Consider the following 16,767-nt stretch of genomic DNA (forward strand, 5'->3'; position numbering starts at 1 on the left):
GACGTGCGTGCGGTGGTCTACGACCACCTCCGTCAGCAACACCCGGACCCACGCATCGCGCAAGAAGAGCGCATCCCTGTTGTCGGCGCGCGCCCATTGTCGCGCCTACAGCATGCAATGCCCATCCGAGTGCGCGTCGGCTGCGTGTGGCCCGGGGTAAGACGGGTGCGCCACAGAGTTTCGTCGAGCGATGTGTGTGGTGACTGCGGTTCAGTGGAGACATTAGAGCACAAGCTGCTTCACTGCACCGCATTCGCAGAGCCACGTCGTGAGATGCTCGTGGCTTATAGGGCGCTCGGAATCATCCCGGACAGCATCGAGACGCTCCTATGGCCGCGAGGCAGTGCGCACACCCGTGACAGGACAATGGCGAGCCTCTGTGCGTTCATTGAGAAGGCGGGCTTGAAGCCTCGCTTGCTCTTCGCCAGGTAGTGCATGCGTGACCTGAATGCTCCGTTTGTGCTACCTTGGACGTATGCTGCCGGGCGCGCGATCCGTCTGCGACAGGATGCTACGTGCGCGCGACTATGTATATACAGCAATGGTACTATATATATATATATATATATATATATATATATATATATACTGTGAGCCTTGCGTGGATGTTTTTTAATTAGTACATGCCATGATCTTCCTCTTTCATTTGTACATACCATCATCATCGTCCCGCGGCACCGGCTCCGGCACGCGCCTGGGTTTTGTCGTTGGATTAAAACGCTAGACAATCCATCGCTGCCCCTGCAATGCATCTCAACCTAGCCTTCTTTCACAAGTGGTGGAGGTCAAATTCGATCCCCTTGCTGCCTTGGGCCCTGCCTCTTGCTGGAGCTACGTTCCGGTCGCCGTTTGGCAACTGCCACTATAATTATGTCCACCGAGAGTAATCCCGACCCGGCCGGACCCTCTACCTCGGCTGCACCGACGCCTCCGACTATGCCCACACGTCAACGCGACCCACCGCTGTTCGCTGGTTGTCGCGACGATGACTGGCTCGACACATCCCACACGGCATTTCTGGGAGGAGATGCGTTGGCTGTTCTCGTCCGAGGCCTGATGATTAGTAGTTCCGACTTCGTCGGGGAGCAGCTCAGTCCCTTACTTTTGGCATGGAGGTCTATGTGTCGGCTGCCCGCTGGAGCCTTTCCTCGATAGACGCATCGCTGCCCTCATTGAGCCAAACGTTCAGGTAGTTTGCGTAGACGCTCGTTTTTAGCCCGTCGATGCTTCCAAATTTGCGCGGGAGGTCTTTAATAACTAGAATAAGTAGGAAGAAAGATAAGATGGCCCCTTGTGGGGTGCCCTTGTTTCCTAATTTAATATCTTCCGAGCTGAAGCTTTGCTTGTGTAGAGTTGCTGTTCTGTCTTTGCGAAATGATTTGACGTAATCAAAGGTCCTCTTCCCTATGCTAATATCTGACAGGCCGTCAAGGATGGCCGAGTGGCTTACATTATTAAACACTTTGGTTAAGTCTATGCCCAATATTGCTTCGTATCTTTGGTCTTTTGTTTGTCGATTATATCGTGTTTGAGCCTTAGCATGGTATCTTGAGCGCTAAGGTGCGGTCTGAAACCTGCCATCTCGTGGGGCCAGATTCTGTGTTCTTCCACGAATCGATTTAGTCGCGTCTGAGTTACCTTTTCCATTAATTTTCCTAGACACGAGGTCAGCGAAATTGGCCTGAGATTTTCTATACCCGGGATTTTGCCCTTCGTATGGAATAAACTTATGTTGGCATGTTTCCAGTGTTTTGAGACGTCCCCGGATTCCAAAAGATTTTTAAAATATGCTGTAAGGTGAACTATAGAGTTGTCGTCTAAGTTCCTTAGCATGCCGTAGGTTATCTTGTCTGAACCAGGCGCTGTGTTTCTTTTGAGGTCAAAGAGCGCGGCTCTGACCTCCGCTACTAGAATGGGTTCGTCCAGTAGCGGATTCTCCGCCCCCTGATATTCTTTATCCACTGCCAGGAATGCGGGGCCTATATTTATATGTCTTTAAGTCGGTTGATAAGCTGTTCATCGGTTCCATCAAATTTGTATCTGGCCTTGATTTGCTCAATGTTGGCGTGGGTTTTGGTGTTGGTGGGGTCTATCAGGTGGCGCAGCATCTGCCACGTGTTGGAATGGCTCATATTCTTCTCTAGCTTGTCGCATTTTTGATTCCACCTTTTCTCTAGTTTGAATGCGTAGCTCTCTATTTCTCTAATGTGCTCGGCTATTTTCTTCCTTAGGTTCCTGTTTTATTTCTCGCACTTTAGTTTATTCTCGAGAATTGTTTTTCGGTTCCATATAGTTCTAAGTTTGTTGTCTAATCAGAATGGGAGGTCATCTCACTCTATTGTTTCAGTGGCCTCTTTGACGCGTGAGACAACGATTGACATAAACTCTATTATGCTTCCGATTTCGCCTAAGTCTGCTGTTGATCTGGTATCCCTGAATTTGTCCTATTCAGTTGCGGTGGCCTGTTTTGAATTATGTATGGGCACCCCTAGTTTCCTGTCAATTTGGGTTTCGGTTATAAAGTGATCGCTGCCAAGGTTTTCGCCTGTGTTCTTCCACAATGTTTTGCCCGTTCTGTGTCCTAGTGTAAGGTCTGATGATGTGTCACCACAGATGCTGTTGCTTTTTCTGGTTGGCTCATTCGGGTCCGTGAATAGCGAGAGTCCTGCCTTCTGAATCGCTTATCACAGCATTATACCTTTCCTATCAATTTTGGGATAGCCCCATTCGTGATGATTTGCGTTAAAGTCCCCCACTACGAGCAAGGGCATGCTTTTGCGGTCCTCAGTGCTTTCCTAAATGTGCTCTCAAACGGTGCCTTTTTGTGACGAGGGGGGTTATAAGCGTTCAGGACGAATTATCATCATCATCATCATCAGCCTGATTATACCCACTGCAGGGCGAAGGCCTCTCCCATATTTCTCCACTTAACCCGATTCTGTGCTAGCTGCATCCACTTGACCCCTGCGAACTTCTTAATCTCATCCGTCCACCTAACTTTCTGCAGCCCCCTGCTACGCTTTCCTTCCCTTGGAATCCAGGACGAATATGCTTCCCATATTCTTTTGCCGGTGAAAATTTCTACGAGTACGGCCTCTACTTCATTCTTACTCGCGTCATGTTCAATTGCCGTAATGTTATTCTTGACTAGGGTGGCTACTCTATATTTGTCCCCTCTTCCGCTATCGAATGTGCGGCACCCTGAAATTTTGACGGGGGTTTTCCCGTTTCTTGTAACGCCTCAGCAAGCGGAGGCCCTCCTTGATTTAGAATGTGATGTTGCAGCAATGGGTTTTTTTTGAAGCGCCTGCAGTTCCACTGCCAAATTATGGTCCCTGCGTGTCCATGTTGAGTGAGAGAACGGGGCTTCCGGCCTCGAGGGAGGCTTCGGATCGGGATGAGCTCTTTCTTCGCCTCCTAGCACGGTCAGAAGTGAGTTCATTTGATTTGTTATAGTCTTATCTACGATATCACTTAGTTTGGTCAATATGCTTTCCTCGTGTTCCTTGAGGCGTGCTTCTAGTTCGTTTCTCTCGGGGTGAACCATCTCACGATCCTCTGCCTTCCTCTTTGCGGTGCCTACCGTATCTACCTTCATGCTGCCCTCATGCTGCGCCTGCGGGGCGGCTGTTCTCTGGGCAGGGGTAAGAGGTCTTTTTTGCGCCGCCTGCGTAGTTCGCACTGTAGTGTTCGTTAGCTGCCCAACTTGCTCTTTGAGTTGGTTTACTGTTACCGTTAGGGTTTTAATTATTTATTTTAGCTGCCGATTTTCCTCATCTCTCTTTTCTATCTCTTTTTTAAATATATTGGCCTGTGCCTCTAATTCTGGTGTCATATCATGGGAGACTGCGCTTGCGAAGCTGACAGGCATACCAGAGTGGGTCCCCTTTTCACCTGGTTCCCGCAGGTCCGGCCAGTGGGTCTGGTTGTCTCTAGGTGGCGGCTTGGATGCACGTGTGTCCCTGGACTCGGATTGTTGTTTTTTGGTCGCAGGTGGTAGCATGGCCTTCGTTGGAGGCCTGCCTCTGCCCACGGTCGCTTCTCTCTTGTCTTGTTCGGCCCTATAGCCTCGGCCTGGGCCGCGTCGCGTTGTTTCACCCAGTGAGGCTTTCTGTAGAGTTCACTGCATGCCGGGTCCTCTAACTGATGCTTCTTCCTGCAGAGAAGACACTTCGGCTCGCAGGCATGCTCCTCCGGCTGATTTCTTAGCCCGCAGCCTCTGCAGCGGGTGCTGGTTGGATCTGGGTAGACGTCTTGCCTTTGCCCAATCTTTCCGCATGCATAGCACACGTCGTATTGCATGGAATCCATTGACTGAAAAATTTTACGGTCCTTGATACCTCCAAATCTTTAAAGTTAATGATGACTGTTTTGGACGTCCTCCCTAGTCTTCTTATTGCCGTATACGTTGGGTTCCGTGGGTTTTCCAACGCCTTGTGTATTTGTTCTTCCGTCAACTGCAGACTAATCCCGTAGATGACGCCTTTGCCCCTCTTGGGCATCGCCGGGTGGCCAGTCATTTCGACATCCTGTCCGTCTCGGATGTTCTTGATTTTGGCGAAAGCCTCTGCCCTTTCCTTGTCCGGGGTTGATATTAGGACCGTCTGGTTGTTTTTGTTGAAGACAATGTCCTCTTCTGTCATGGGGGATAGACCGGCCTCCTCCAGTATAGCGTTTCCAGCGAAAACCACCAGCTTCTTTATGTTGTCGATTCCTGCCGCTGGTCTTAGGATAATCTCTGTTCCCGATGTTAGACGAACTTGCAGCTTGTCGACCATCCTCTCTGTCATGGCTTTGTTTTTCTTCAGGTTTAGTGTTTTTCGTTCCCTTCTCCTTGCTTATACTTCTACCAGTTTCTCCTCCGGGACGTATCTGCCGCCTATGGAGCGGCATCAGCCCCCTTGGTATTTCCCTTTATCGTCGAAAGCGCCGACGTCCATCTTTTCATCATCCACTTCGCTAGCGCTGGGAGCACTTTTTCTTCTTGATTTGCAGCCGACGACGTTCGCTGTTCATCACTTCCGGTAGTTTCCGCGGCTGATGCTTCTCCGTTTGCTCTTTCTGTTGGCGTCTCCGCCGATGCTGCAACCAGCAACCGCTGCCCGTGGTTGTATCATGCTTGGGCCGGCGCAGCCGCTCTGTGAGCTGTTATGCCGTTGCGTTCCCTCGGCACTTTTCTCTTCTGCCGGCGTCTCCGCAGACGCTGCAACCGTTGCCCGTGGGGCCTCCATGCTTAAATTCTTCGACGGCGAGCGACCTCCGGTATAGCCCGCGAGGACGCGGTCGGCTCCGTAGGCTTAGCTAGTCGAAGCGATCGTTAGGCCTAGCTACTCCACTATCGATGCTGGCCTTGAGAAGCCAAAGAAATGGTGAATAAGAGGTCCACTTGCCCAAAATTGGTGCCGCCGTGGTTCTTGCGTATTCCGCCACTTGATGCAGAGAACAAATCCGGATTAAAACTTCGAAAAGCTGCCAAAATAGTCGAACAAACGCGGAGCACATGTGAAATGCGTCCGCGCTCTTCGGCTGCACGCAGCGCTTCTCCTGGGCTGGCAGAAGCGAAAAAAAACTTCGAAAAGCTGCCAAAATAGTCGAACAAACGCGGAGCACATGTGAAACGCGTCCGCTCTCTTCGGCTGCACGCCGCGCCTCTCCTGGGCTGGCAGAAGCTGCCAAATTGTGTCTCTCGTTTCAAATGGGACGCTTATGTTAGAATCAGCCTGCCAGGGCCTTGGCATTTCGTTACCCCTTTACGTCACTAAGGCACATTCATACGGCTTGGTTAAAGCGGGGGTTTGTGTGTGTGCTGGGGAAGAAGAATTAGAATGCTCGGTCACCCGCAGCTATTGCTTTCGCTCAATATTCGGTTCAGCAGCGTTTAACTCTTCTAATGTTTATTTTTCTGGTGTCTCAGAGTGTTGAGTAGAGGGGAGAGAGGAGGAGTGTCATTTTTAATCACCGATATCTCCGGTGTTAAAAAAGCTAGCTGAAAAAATTTGCTGTGGCTTAGCTCTGGCTAAGCCTGAATGATTGCGAAAGCAATACCTCCCTGGCTGTGCTTGGCTCTGCTGGTGGTTTGGCATGGCTTCGCCTTTTGTGCAACTAAAGGATTTACTCTGGACCCAACATGGTTTCTACTGTTTGTTTATGCCCATAAACATGCTTTGGTGGTCCGTAAAGTAGTGACTCTTGGTCTGAACACTGGCTCGCTCACTGAACTTGTAGAACGCCGCCGGCCTCGCCATTCTGCGGCGTAGGCGCCTTGCTTAGCCAACCGCTGTTGCCTTTCTTCATCTGTCTCCTCGGCACGGCGCCGGCGTTTGCGCGCAGCACGTCGCTCCAGCGACGCCTTGTACAATGGTGTAAGATAAGGACATGACAGCGTAGCGCGCCTGCGGCGACCCGTTTAGGAATGGATGGATGGAAGGATGGAATATAGGAGCGTCCCCTTTGAAACGGGGTGGTAGCAGTAGCTATCATGCTCATTTTTCTCCCTATATCTTAATTATTGATTTAGAATGGTTAACTAAACCATCATTCTATTTATTAAATTTTGTTCCTACATTACTAACATTATGTCACTTCTCTGCTTTTAAGCCACCAATCTTCCAGTTGTTTTTTGCTAGTTTCCACCGCCGGTTTATTCACCCGGCCACTGTTATCTCTAAACCCCAGAGCTTCAGGAACAGTGATTGCGCCTGCACCAACTTCCGGATGGATACCATTACATTATCCTCTCCCAGCGAGCGCCCTCACGCGGCGGGCCGAGGAGGCCGCCCCATGGTAGCCGCCGCGCCGAGCGAAGGAACGACTACGGCCGAAGAGACAAGTTGGGGCCCCTGCTCTCCTCTGGTCGTGACGTCACGCTGTCACGTGGTAACCGGAGCGAAGGAACGACCTCCACCGACGGCAGAAAAGTGCTAGCAGTATTGCTTTCGCAATAAAATTCTTGCGGTGAATTGACTTGTAAGGCAGTACCTATCTCTCTACCGATTTGCTTTACCTCATTTTAGGCATTGCATGACCCCTATAAGAAGGATTTCAAGGAGGTAGTGATCACTGCCTAAGCACTCTTCGGTGTAGCACCAAGTAGTTGCTGGGAGCCGGTAAGTGCAGGTAAGATTGGTGTGGTGTTTTTACACACACTATTGCCGATACGTGTGGGATAAGTGGGGCCAGTGATTTAGAGAGAGCCCTGCCTATTGTCTTGGAAAGCAAACTAGCGCACTTCAAAACAAAGACACAGGAAGAGAACGACAACACAGCGCTGTGTTGTCGTTCTCTTCCTGCGTCTTTGTTTTGAAGTGCGCTAGTTTGCTTTCCAAGATATTTACGAACTAGCCCGTTCTTCCACCCTTGCTGCCTATTGTGCAGCGAGCCATACAGCGCGGCCTTTTGGGGAATCACGTGAGTATCCCCATGCTGTATGCGGTGAGGCTGTTGAACATTACCTTAATCTTCTGCATATTGATTTTTAAGCCTACCTTTCTACTTTCCCTGTCTAGGTCATCAGTCATTATTTGCAGTTCATCCCCCGAGTTACACAGCAAGGCAATGTCATCAGCAAATCACAGATTACTGAGGAATATTTTCCGTCTACCCTTATCCCTAACTGCTCGCATTCCAAGTCTCTGAATACTTCCTCTAAGCAAGCTGTGAATAGCACTGTGGAGATCATGTCTCCTTGCCTAACACCTTTCTTTAGGGGAATTTTTTTATTTTCTTTATGCAGAACTATGGTTGCTGTGCAGCCACTATATATATCTTCCAGCACTTTCACGTACGCCTCGTCTGCCCCCTGACTTCGCAATGCCTGCATCACCGCCGAGGTTTCAACTGTCAAATGCTTTTTCGTAATCAATGAATGCGATCTATGCATGTGTACAGCCCTCCACAAGCCCCTCCAGCCACCATCCTCCTCGTCCTTCATAAAGCGCTCTTCTGCGCTGGCCGCAATGCCCTCGGCATTCTAGGAGATTGCAACGCCCATCGTACCAGCTGGGAAATCAAACTAGCGCACTTCAAAACAAAGACACAGGAAGAGAACGACAACACAGCGCTGACTTCAACTGGTTTTTATTAGAGAGTGACACAATATATATGTACGAAAAGTGGGCGTGAAAGAATTGATAACTGCTGAGTTTTGTGTTTTTGTGTTTTTTGTGTTTTTTATCGCTCTTAATGCCCCTATTGGCTTTTATCGCTCTTAATGCCCCTTTGGCCTTTTTTCGATTTTAGTTTATGTATCTTCGGATCGTGCTATCTTTAACTGTTTTTACCTACATGCCTCCCCGTTCTTCGCTTCTTTATTTTTTATAGCCCTGCCGTTCTGCCTTGCTTTGACCTATATTGTTATCGTGCGCCTTTTAACTTCGCGTTCGGTGTTTTACGCCACGTGCAAACTAAAAAAGTCAGCGCTGTGTTGTCGTTCTCTTCCTGTGTCTTTGTTTTGAAGTGCGCTAGTTTGATTTCCAAGATGAATTACCAACTAGCCCGTTCTTCCACCCTTGCAAGGTACCAGCTGGGGTTGGTGGTGAAGGGTCGCAGTTCCTGGCCCTACCGGGCTGGAACGGTAGGTCAACGCTGCTTGCGGCAGCGGCTAGCCAGCCATCAAATTTTTATCTGTTGTAGGCTGTCGTTGCACGCGCCACTGATTCGTGGTGGACGACGGCTGTTGTTGCGGCACGCGTCTTTCTCTCCCTCTTTTTTTCTTTTCTTCTCTATTTTCTCTTCTGTACGCACGAGGCAGAGAAGGTGGCTCAGCTACAGAGCAAGAGGCAGGCCCGTGCATTTTCGTTTTCTTCTTGCAGCCAAAACAACACCAACAACCCCAACCCAAAACACTCGCAAGGGCAACTCACTCTTGTCTTTCATCCAGAACGAGTGTATTTCGGTTCTTAAAGACTTCGATCACGCCATCAGGATTGCATCGAGTGTCCAAAGAGATACCAACCCCGACGTTTCTCTCGCCAAAAATTTATTTGATCCGACCTGGAATAACACAGGGGTCTTCCTCGGTAGCGATCGCTACATCCTTTGTATCACTTTCCCACTCTCCTCTCTTGCACGCACCTCTACTCGTTTTTGCCCGCCGGGGTGGTGCAGTGGTAAGACGCCCAAATTCTGTGCCAGAGTACCCGGGATCGAACCCGATCTCGGCGGCTGCGTTTCGATGAATGGTGGTGGTACAAAGTTTATTCAGTGAAGGCCAAAAAAATAAAAAAGTGAAATTATGTTGCCGCCGTTCCGTGGGTGGCCTTCCGGCTGCTGGTCGTGGCCTCCAGGTCACGCCTGCGGCGACTTCGGCTGCCCAGGTCGTAAGCCGCTGTTCAATATTCGGCTGTTTATTTACCAGGAGACGGGGGAAAGTGCGCCGGACAAGAGCAAAGAATGTGAGCATAGTCTGCTCGGGGAGAGCTGCAAAGCGTGCATTGGGGCGAGAAGGCACCGGGGTGAATAAGGGCAAGGCGTGCAGGGGAGAGGAAAGATTGGGGCCTGTAAATGGCGCCACGTATTCTGTTCGATTTTAGAGAGGCACTTGTGAGAGGGAGGGAGGGATAATCGGGAGTTGCGGTAGTGGAGGGTGATATCATGGAAGGTGAGGAGGGAGTCACGCGTGTCCATCCCGGAGTGGAGGGGGCCAGCTCGGTCGGTCATTTCGCGAGCGATAGATTTTGCCGCCTCATTTCCAGGGTGCCTCGCGTGAGCCGGAACCCAAAAGAGTTGGATAGATCGGGAAGGAGGGGAGGAGTGCTTAAGGATATTGAGCGCAGAGGAAGAGATTCTGCCCTTTGCAAAGTTGCGGACTGCGGTCTTAGAGTCGCTAAATACGAAAAGGGCTGGTGTGCTGGCAATAGCGAGGGCGATGGCTGCTTCCTCTGCGGCAGCGGAAGTGAGAGCATAGATAGTGGCGACGGAGAGGTTGGCTTGTGTATTAGAGACAGTGGCCAGGCCATAGGCGGGATGCGAGCGGTAGGGTGCCGCATCAACATACACAGCGTCAGACCGTGTACCGTACTGGCACCAGAGGGTGGAGGCGCGGGCAGATCGGGGAGCGGCATGATGCTCAGGGTGCATGGTCTTGGGAAGGGGCTTGACAGTGAGCATGGAGAAGAGGGAGCTGGGCAAGGGATGGGTGACACAGACAGGGGAGGCAGGGGTCAAGCGAAGGGAAGTAAGAAGGGCTCTGCCAGTGGGGGTGCGAGATAAACAATCGAGTTGTGCCACGTGATAGTAGATGAGAAGTGGGGGTGGAAGTGGGAAGCCTGAGAGCCGACTTATAGGTTTGGCGGATGCGTTTGTTGACCTTGTCTTCCTCGGTACGAGACAGAAAGAGGTAGGGGAGGGAGTACACAAGGCGGCTTAGCCCAAAGGCCTGAACAAGACGACGGAGGTCGTGCTCGCGCATGCCGTAGTGTCGGTTAGCGACCCGTCGGATCAGCCGTATCGTCTGCTGGACCGTGGTAGTAAGGCGGGAAAGCACAGCACTGCGTTTGCCATTGGATTGGAGAAAGAGACCGAGAATACGGATGCAAGAGACAGCAGGGATGGGATGTCCGTCGATAGTGACATTAAAATTAGGAGATGTGGTTGGAACTATGCCTCGAGCCAGGAGGAGCCGGAGCTCCGACTTGGACGGGGAACAAGCTAGCCCGACCGTGCGAGCATAATCGGCGACCGTTTTAGCGCCCGCCTGGAGAGCGGCTTCTATCTCACCAAGATTGCCGGTAGTCACCCAGAGGGTCATATTGTAACCCGCGCTAACCGTGTCAGTTCTGGAGGGAGAAGAAGACGAAGTTCTGCGGAAGCGCGTGGTTCTGGGACGCCGCTGCTTTTGCCTGGTCAAGCGCCTGCTCTCTGCCTCCTGTGCCTCAACCCCATCCTTTGACCCTGTCCTTCTGGACTGCCGTCCGGGTAGCGATAGAACCCGTGACATTCTGGTGGAGACGCGAGATAAATGCAGCACAGCCCCTCAAAACCCGCTACTCTGAGTTCGCCCCCAAGTCTCAGCCGCCGCCCCTTCGACGAGGGGGCCGAAATACGTGTCAGCCGGCGTTTTCAAGGGTTTCCTCCTGAATTTGGTCTGTTGCCGAACTCCGGCTCTCCACAACTTACCACGGAGTACCACGACCCAATGTCAACAGACGGACTCGTTTCTCGCACCGTCCGTGGTGTACCTACCGATGGCTCCTCGAACGGCTGCCACGTTCCATGGCGATGCCTCCGAAGATGTGGAGGATTGGCTGGAGCAGTACGAACGTGTGGCCCGCCACAATGGTTGGAATGCCGAAAACTGTCTTCAGAATTTGTATTTCTGCCTGGACAGTACGGCTCGGCACTGGTTCGAAAACCACGAGGCCTCCCTTACATCCTGGGACACCTGTAAGGAAGAGCTGCGACGGACGTTCGCCAATCAGTATCGACGACAGCGAGCAGAAGACCTTCTGCAAACAAGAGTACAACGACCTGACGAAACTGTAATGAGTTTTGTTCAAGACGTCCTACGACTTAGCTCCCGTGCCGGCCCCGTGCCACCGAGGAAAAAAAGGTGCGTGCACTCATGCGGGGCGTCAAGAGTGACATTTTCGGCGGGCTTATTCGTGATCCACCGACTACAGTGGCACAATTTGTAAATGAGGCGACGAACATTGAGCGAGCCTTGGTTACGCGAGCGGACCATTATCGTCGCCTTGCTGGGGGTCCCAGCGTTTCGAACCTTTCCGCTGCTCGCGTCCCTGTTGGTTCCCTCGACACCAAAAACCTACGCGAGATCATCCGCGAAGTTGTACGCGAGGAAATACGGCAGCTGCTTCCACCTGCTGATGGTACGGCATCCTGCGCCCTCACGGATACTGTACGCGAAGAAGTACAACGTGCCCTTTATCCACAGTGCTCCGTTGCTTCTTCGCCTACGCAGCCCATTGAGACGTACGCGTCCGTTGCTAGTCGCCCGCCGCCGCAGCAGCCACCACCGCCGCCTGCTCGCCGTCAGTACTTGCCTGCACAACCCCGTATCCCTGTGCACGATCTTCGTCCGCAGCAGCAATGGATGAGCAAGGCTGACGTGTGGAGGACAACCGACCAACGCCCACTATGCTTCCACTGCGGAGAAGCAGGCCACGTCTACCGTCGCTGCCCTTACCGCGAGCTTGGTCATCGCGGTTTCAGCGGAATGCTCCCCGCCCGGAGTTCGGCGAGCAACCCCCTGACATCGCGGATTATCTGCGCCGTTCACCACCACCCGACCGGTCTTCACGTCGCGACCTTCGCTCGACACCGTCCCGCCGATACGAATCTCCCCTTCGCAGCAATCGACGGCAAAGCCTGTCCCCTCATCGGGAAAACTAAGCCCGGCGACGTCTGGAGGTGACGTTGCCGAACCCGTTCCTGTTAAAGAGCCTCCACGTTTTTCGCCCCGCTCCCCCACGCGAACCGACGATCAACCCGACGACCTTCCCGACGAACTTCGCGCCAAACTTCTCGCCGAACTTCCCGCCGAGCTTTCCGACGAGCTTTCTGATGAACTTCACGACGAACTCCCCGACGGAGCTTCCGACGACCGTCGCGCCACAGTGTACAATAACCTCGATGTTGTGATCGACGGATACGTTGACACCGGTGCAGACTATTCTGTTATGAGTGGGGAGCTATGCCGCCGACTTCGCAAGGTAACGACGCAGTGGGATGGCCCCGATATCAGAACCGCTGGAGGCCACCTCGTGAGACCAATCGGCAGATGCACTGCTCGTATTGAGATTAACGGTCTCAGGTGCCCGGTTACATTTGTTGTACTATCGAAATGTTCCAGACACATTATTCTCGGCATGAATTTTTTGAGTGATTGCAGCGCTGTAATCGACTTTACCGACCGCCGCCTCACGCTTCGTCAACCTCGATATACCTCGGCGCAAACAAAGCCCCAAGTTTGCACGGCACGTGTTTTGGCGGAGCACGTAACCGTACCGCCCCAGTCTAGCGTATTTCTCCCTGTCACGTCCAACCACGTTGCTTCTGGCGAAGTTCTGCTGGAAGGAAGTGCTCAGCTGCTTCTTGAACGGGGTCTTGGTGTTGCTCGAGGTATCGCGCAGCTGGATACTGGCTGCGTACACGTCCTAGTCACAAACTTTTGTGGCACTCCACAGCGCCTTACGAAAGGCACGGCTCTCGGTACCATGGAGAGCATTACCGCCCCTATTCAAGTTGTTGCCCTGTCCGAAGGTGCTTTCTCCTCTTTCTCTTCGCAGCAGAACGATGCACCTTTGGGTGTAAGCATTGCACCTAATCTCTCTGTGAGCGAGAGGGCCAAATTGATAGCGCTGCTTGCAGAATTCCAAGACTGCTTCTCTACGTCATCCGGAGTTCGGCAAACGACCATTGCCAAACACAGAATAATTACCGATGACGCTGCTCCTCCTGTTCGTCAGTCGCCTTACCGAGTTTCTTTCAAAGAACGTGAAGTTATTCAGAACCAAGTGCAAGAAATGCTGGCCCACGATATAATCCAACCCTTGCACAGCCCATGGGCAGCTCCAGTGGTACTAGTAAAGAAAAAGGATGGCACTCTTCGATTCTGTGTTGACTATCGCCGTCTCAACAACGTCACCAAGAAGGATGTTTATCCCCTTCAGCGCATTGATGACGCACTTGATTATCTACGACATGCCCGTTACTTTTCATCCATAGATCTGAAAAGTGGTTATTGGCAAATCGAAGTTGAGGAGCACGACCGAGAGAAGACTGCTTTTATCACCCCGGATGGTCTATATGAGTTTAAAGTGATGCCGTTCGGCCTCTGTACCGCCCCAGCAACCTTTCAGCGCGTTATGGACACCGTCTTGGCCGGACTGAAGTGGCAAACTTGTCTGGTCTACCTTGACGATGTTGTAATCTTCTCAAGCACGTTCTCCGATCATCTTCGCCTGAGAGCAGTACTACAAGCTATAAGAAGCGCAGGCCTCACTCTGAAGCCAACAAAGTGCAAGTTTGCCTACGATGAAATAAAATTTCTTGGCCACGTCGTCAGTAGCGCGGGCGTTCGTCCAGATCCCGATAAAACAGCCGCCGTCGCCTCTTTTCCTACACCATCGGACAAGAACGCCGTACGGAGGTTTCTGGGCCTCTGTGCTTACTATAGGCGCTTTGTTCCCAATTTTTCTCATGTCGCTGCACCACTTACTCATCTCACGAAGGAGAACGTCACCTTCCAGTGGTCGGATGAACAGCAGCGTGCATTCGATCGCCTTAAACAAAGCTTACAGACCTCCCCTGTACTCGGGCACTTTGACCAGGACGCCGAGACTGAAGTTCATACAGACGCCAGCAACAAGGGCATCGGAGCCGTGCTCATTCAAAAACAGAACGAGACCGAGCGTGTAATCGCTTACGCAAGTCGAACATTATCGAAGGCGGAGACTAACTACTCGACCACTGAAAAAGAATGCCTCGCGGTAGTTTGGGCGATTAATAAGTTCAGACCCTACTTGTACGGACGCCCATTTCAGGTGATTACCGACCATCACTCTCTATGTTGGCTCAGCACTCTGAGAGACCCTTCAGGGCGACTTGCACAGTGGGCCCTTCGGTTGCAAGAATTCGATGCTACAATAGTTCATAAGTCCGGTCGCAGGCACACAGATGCTGACTGCCTCTCGAGAGCCCCTATAGAATCAGCGTCTGATGGTCAAGACGACGAGTACGAAGATGCTTTTATAGGTACCATAAGCACGGTCGACATGGCAGCGCGGCAGCGACACGACACTGAACTCCATGAAGTAATCGCCCATCTGGAAGGTCAAGAAGGCACCATTCCACGCGTTTTCTTGCGCGTTCTACCCGCATTACGTCTTCGCAACAATGTGCTATACAAAAAGAGCTTCGCAGCGAGTGCGAGGTCTTGGCTACTGGTTATTCCGGCTGACCTACGTAATGAAATTATGGACGCCTGTCATGACGACCCAACTTCCGGGCATTTGGGATACAGCCGAACACTCGCACGAATTCGTTCCAAGTATTACTGGCCTCAACTTGCTAAGACTGTTCGTCATTATACCAGGACCTGCCGCGAATGTCAAAGACGTAAGACTCCGCCCGTACAACCCGCAGGACATCTTCACCCCATTCCGCCGCCTATGACTCCGTTCCAGCAGGTAGGAATGGACCTGCTCGGACCTTTTCCTACGTCCAACTCGGGACACCGCTGGATTGCTGTTGCTACTGATTACCTCACACGGTATGCTGAATCGCGAGCTTTACCTTCTGCAACAGCGGCTGATGTAGCGAAGTTTTTCGTCGAGCCCATCGTCCTCCGTCACGGTGCTCCCGAAGTCTTGATCACAGATCGCGGTGCCGCGTTCGTGTCCCAGCTAATGGCAGAGATCTTGCGTTTAAGCAACACGCACCACCGGAAAACTACCGCATACCACCCCCAAACGAATGGGCTCACAGAACGCCTTAATAAGACTATGGCCCACATGATATCTATGTATGCAGACGTCGAGTACCGTACATGGGACGATATTCTTCCCTACGTAACTTTCGCTTATAACACCGCAACTCAGGAAACAACCGGGTTTTCGCCGTTCCGCCTGGTGCATGGCCGAGAGGTGACTACCATGCTTGACGCCATGCTTCCCCATGAGCCGGAGGCCTACTCTCACGACGATGTCCAACTGGTATCCTAGCACGCAGAAGCCCGACAGTTGGCACGACTACGCATCCAGGACCGCCAGCACGTCGATGCACGCAGGTGCAACCTCCGGCATCGTGAAGTTCATTTTGCACCTGGTGATAAAGTGTGGGTGTGGACTCCCGTTCGCCGTTGCGGCCTCAGCTAGAAGCTGCTAAAACGTTACTTTGGCCCATACGAGGTCGTTCGCCGTATAAGCGACGTGAATTACGAGTTGATTCCGATTGTTCCGAGCACATCTCTTCGACCTCCTCATCCTGAAGTGGTGCACGTGGTTCGCCTCAAAACATACTGTGAACGCTAGAACCACGTATTATGACTCTGAGCTCTGCTTGATTTAACGTTTCAGTTACGCTGGAGCGCGCATCGGGACGATGCGCCTTTCAGGGGGAGGAGTAGTGTAACCCGCGCTAACCGTGTCAGTTCTGGAGGGAGAAGAAGACGAAGTTCTGCGGAGTGCGCGTGGTTCTGGGACGCCGCTGCTTTTGCCTGGTCAAGCGCCTGCTCTCTGCCTCCTGTGCCTCAACCCCGTCCTTTGACCCTGTCCTTCTGGACTGCCGTCCGGGTAGCGATAGAACCCGTGACATATCATCAGCGTGGGAAGCATGGGAGAGGTTAGGAATGCTAGCTAGAGCACGTGCCGTAGGGAAAAGGGTGATGTTCAGAGAAGGGGAGAGAGAACAGATCCCTGGGAGGTACCTCGATTTTCAAGAGAGAAAGTGGGAGAGGAGAGGGTGCCGAATGAGAGCTCAGCCGTGCGATGGGCAAGAAAAGCCTTGATGTAACTATGGATTCGGGAACCCACGTTAAGGGTAGAAAGGGAGTCTAGGATGGCGATATGGAAGACATTATCAAATGCTTTCGTCAAGTCCAGTGCCATGATCGCGCGAGTGCGCTTGGCGTGAAGAGGGTGAAGGACCTCTTCGGAGAGCTGGAGCAAGACATCCTGTGTAGAGAGGGATGGGCGAAAGCCGAACGTCGAATCGGGGAAAAGATGGTTGTCCTCGAGGAAGCTCTGTAAGCGGTCTAGAACGACGTGCTCAAAGAGCTTACCGAGACAAGAGGTGAGGGAAATAGGACGG

Source organism: Amblyomma maculatum, unplaced genomic scaffold (assembly GCF_055883805.1).
Source record: "Amblyomma maculatum isolate TAMU_Amacu unplaced genomic scaffold, ASM5588380v1 scaffold_22, whole genome shotgun sequence".
In the NCBI taxonomy this organism is placed as follows: domain Eukaryota; kingdom Metazoa; phylum Arthropoda; class Arachnida; order Ixodida; family Ixodidae; genus Amblyomma; species Amblyomma maculatum.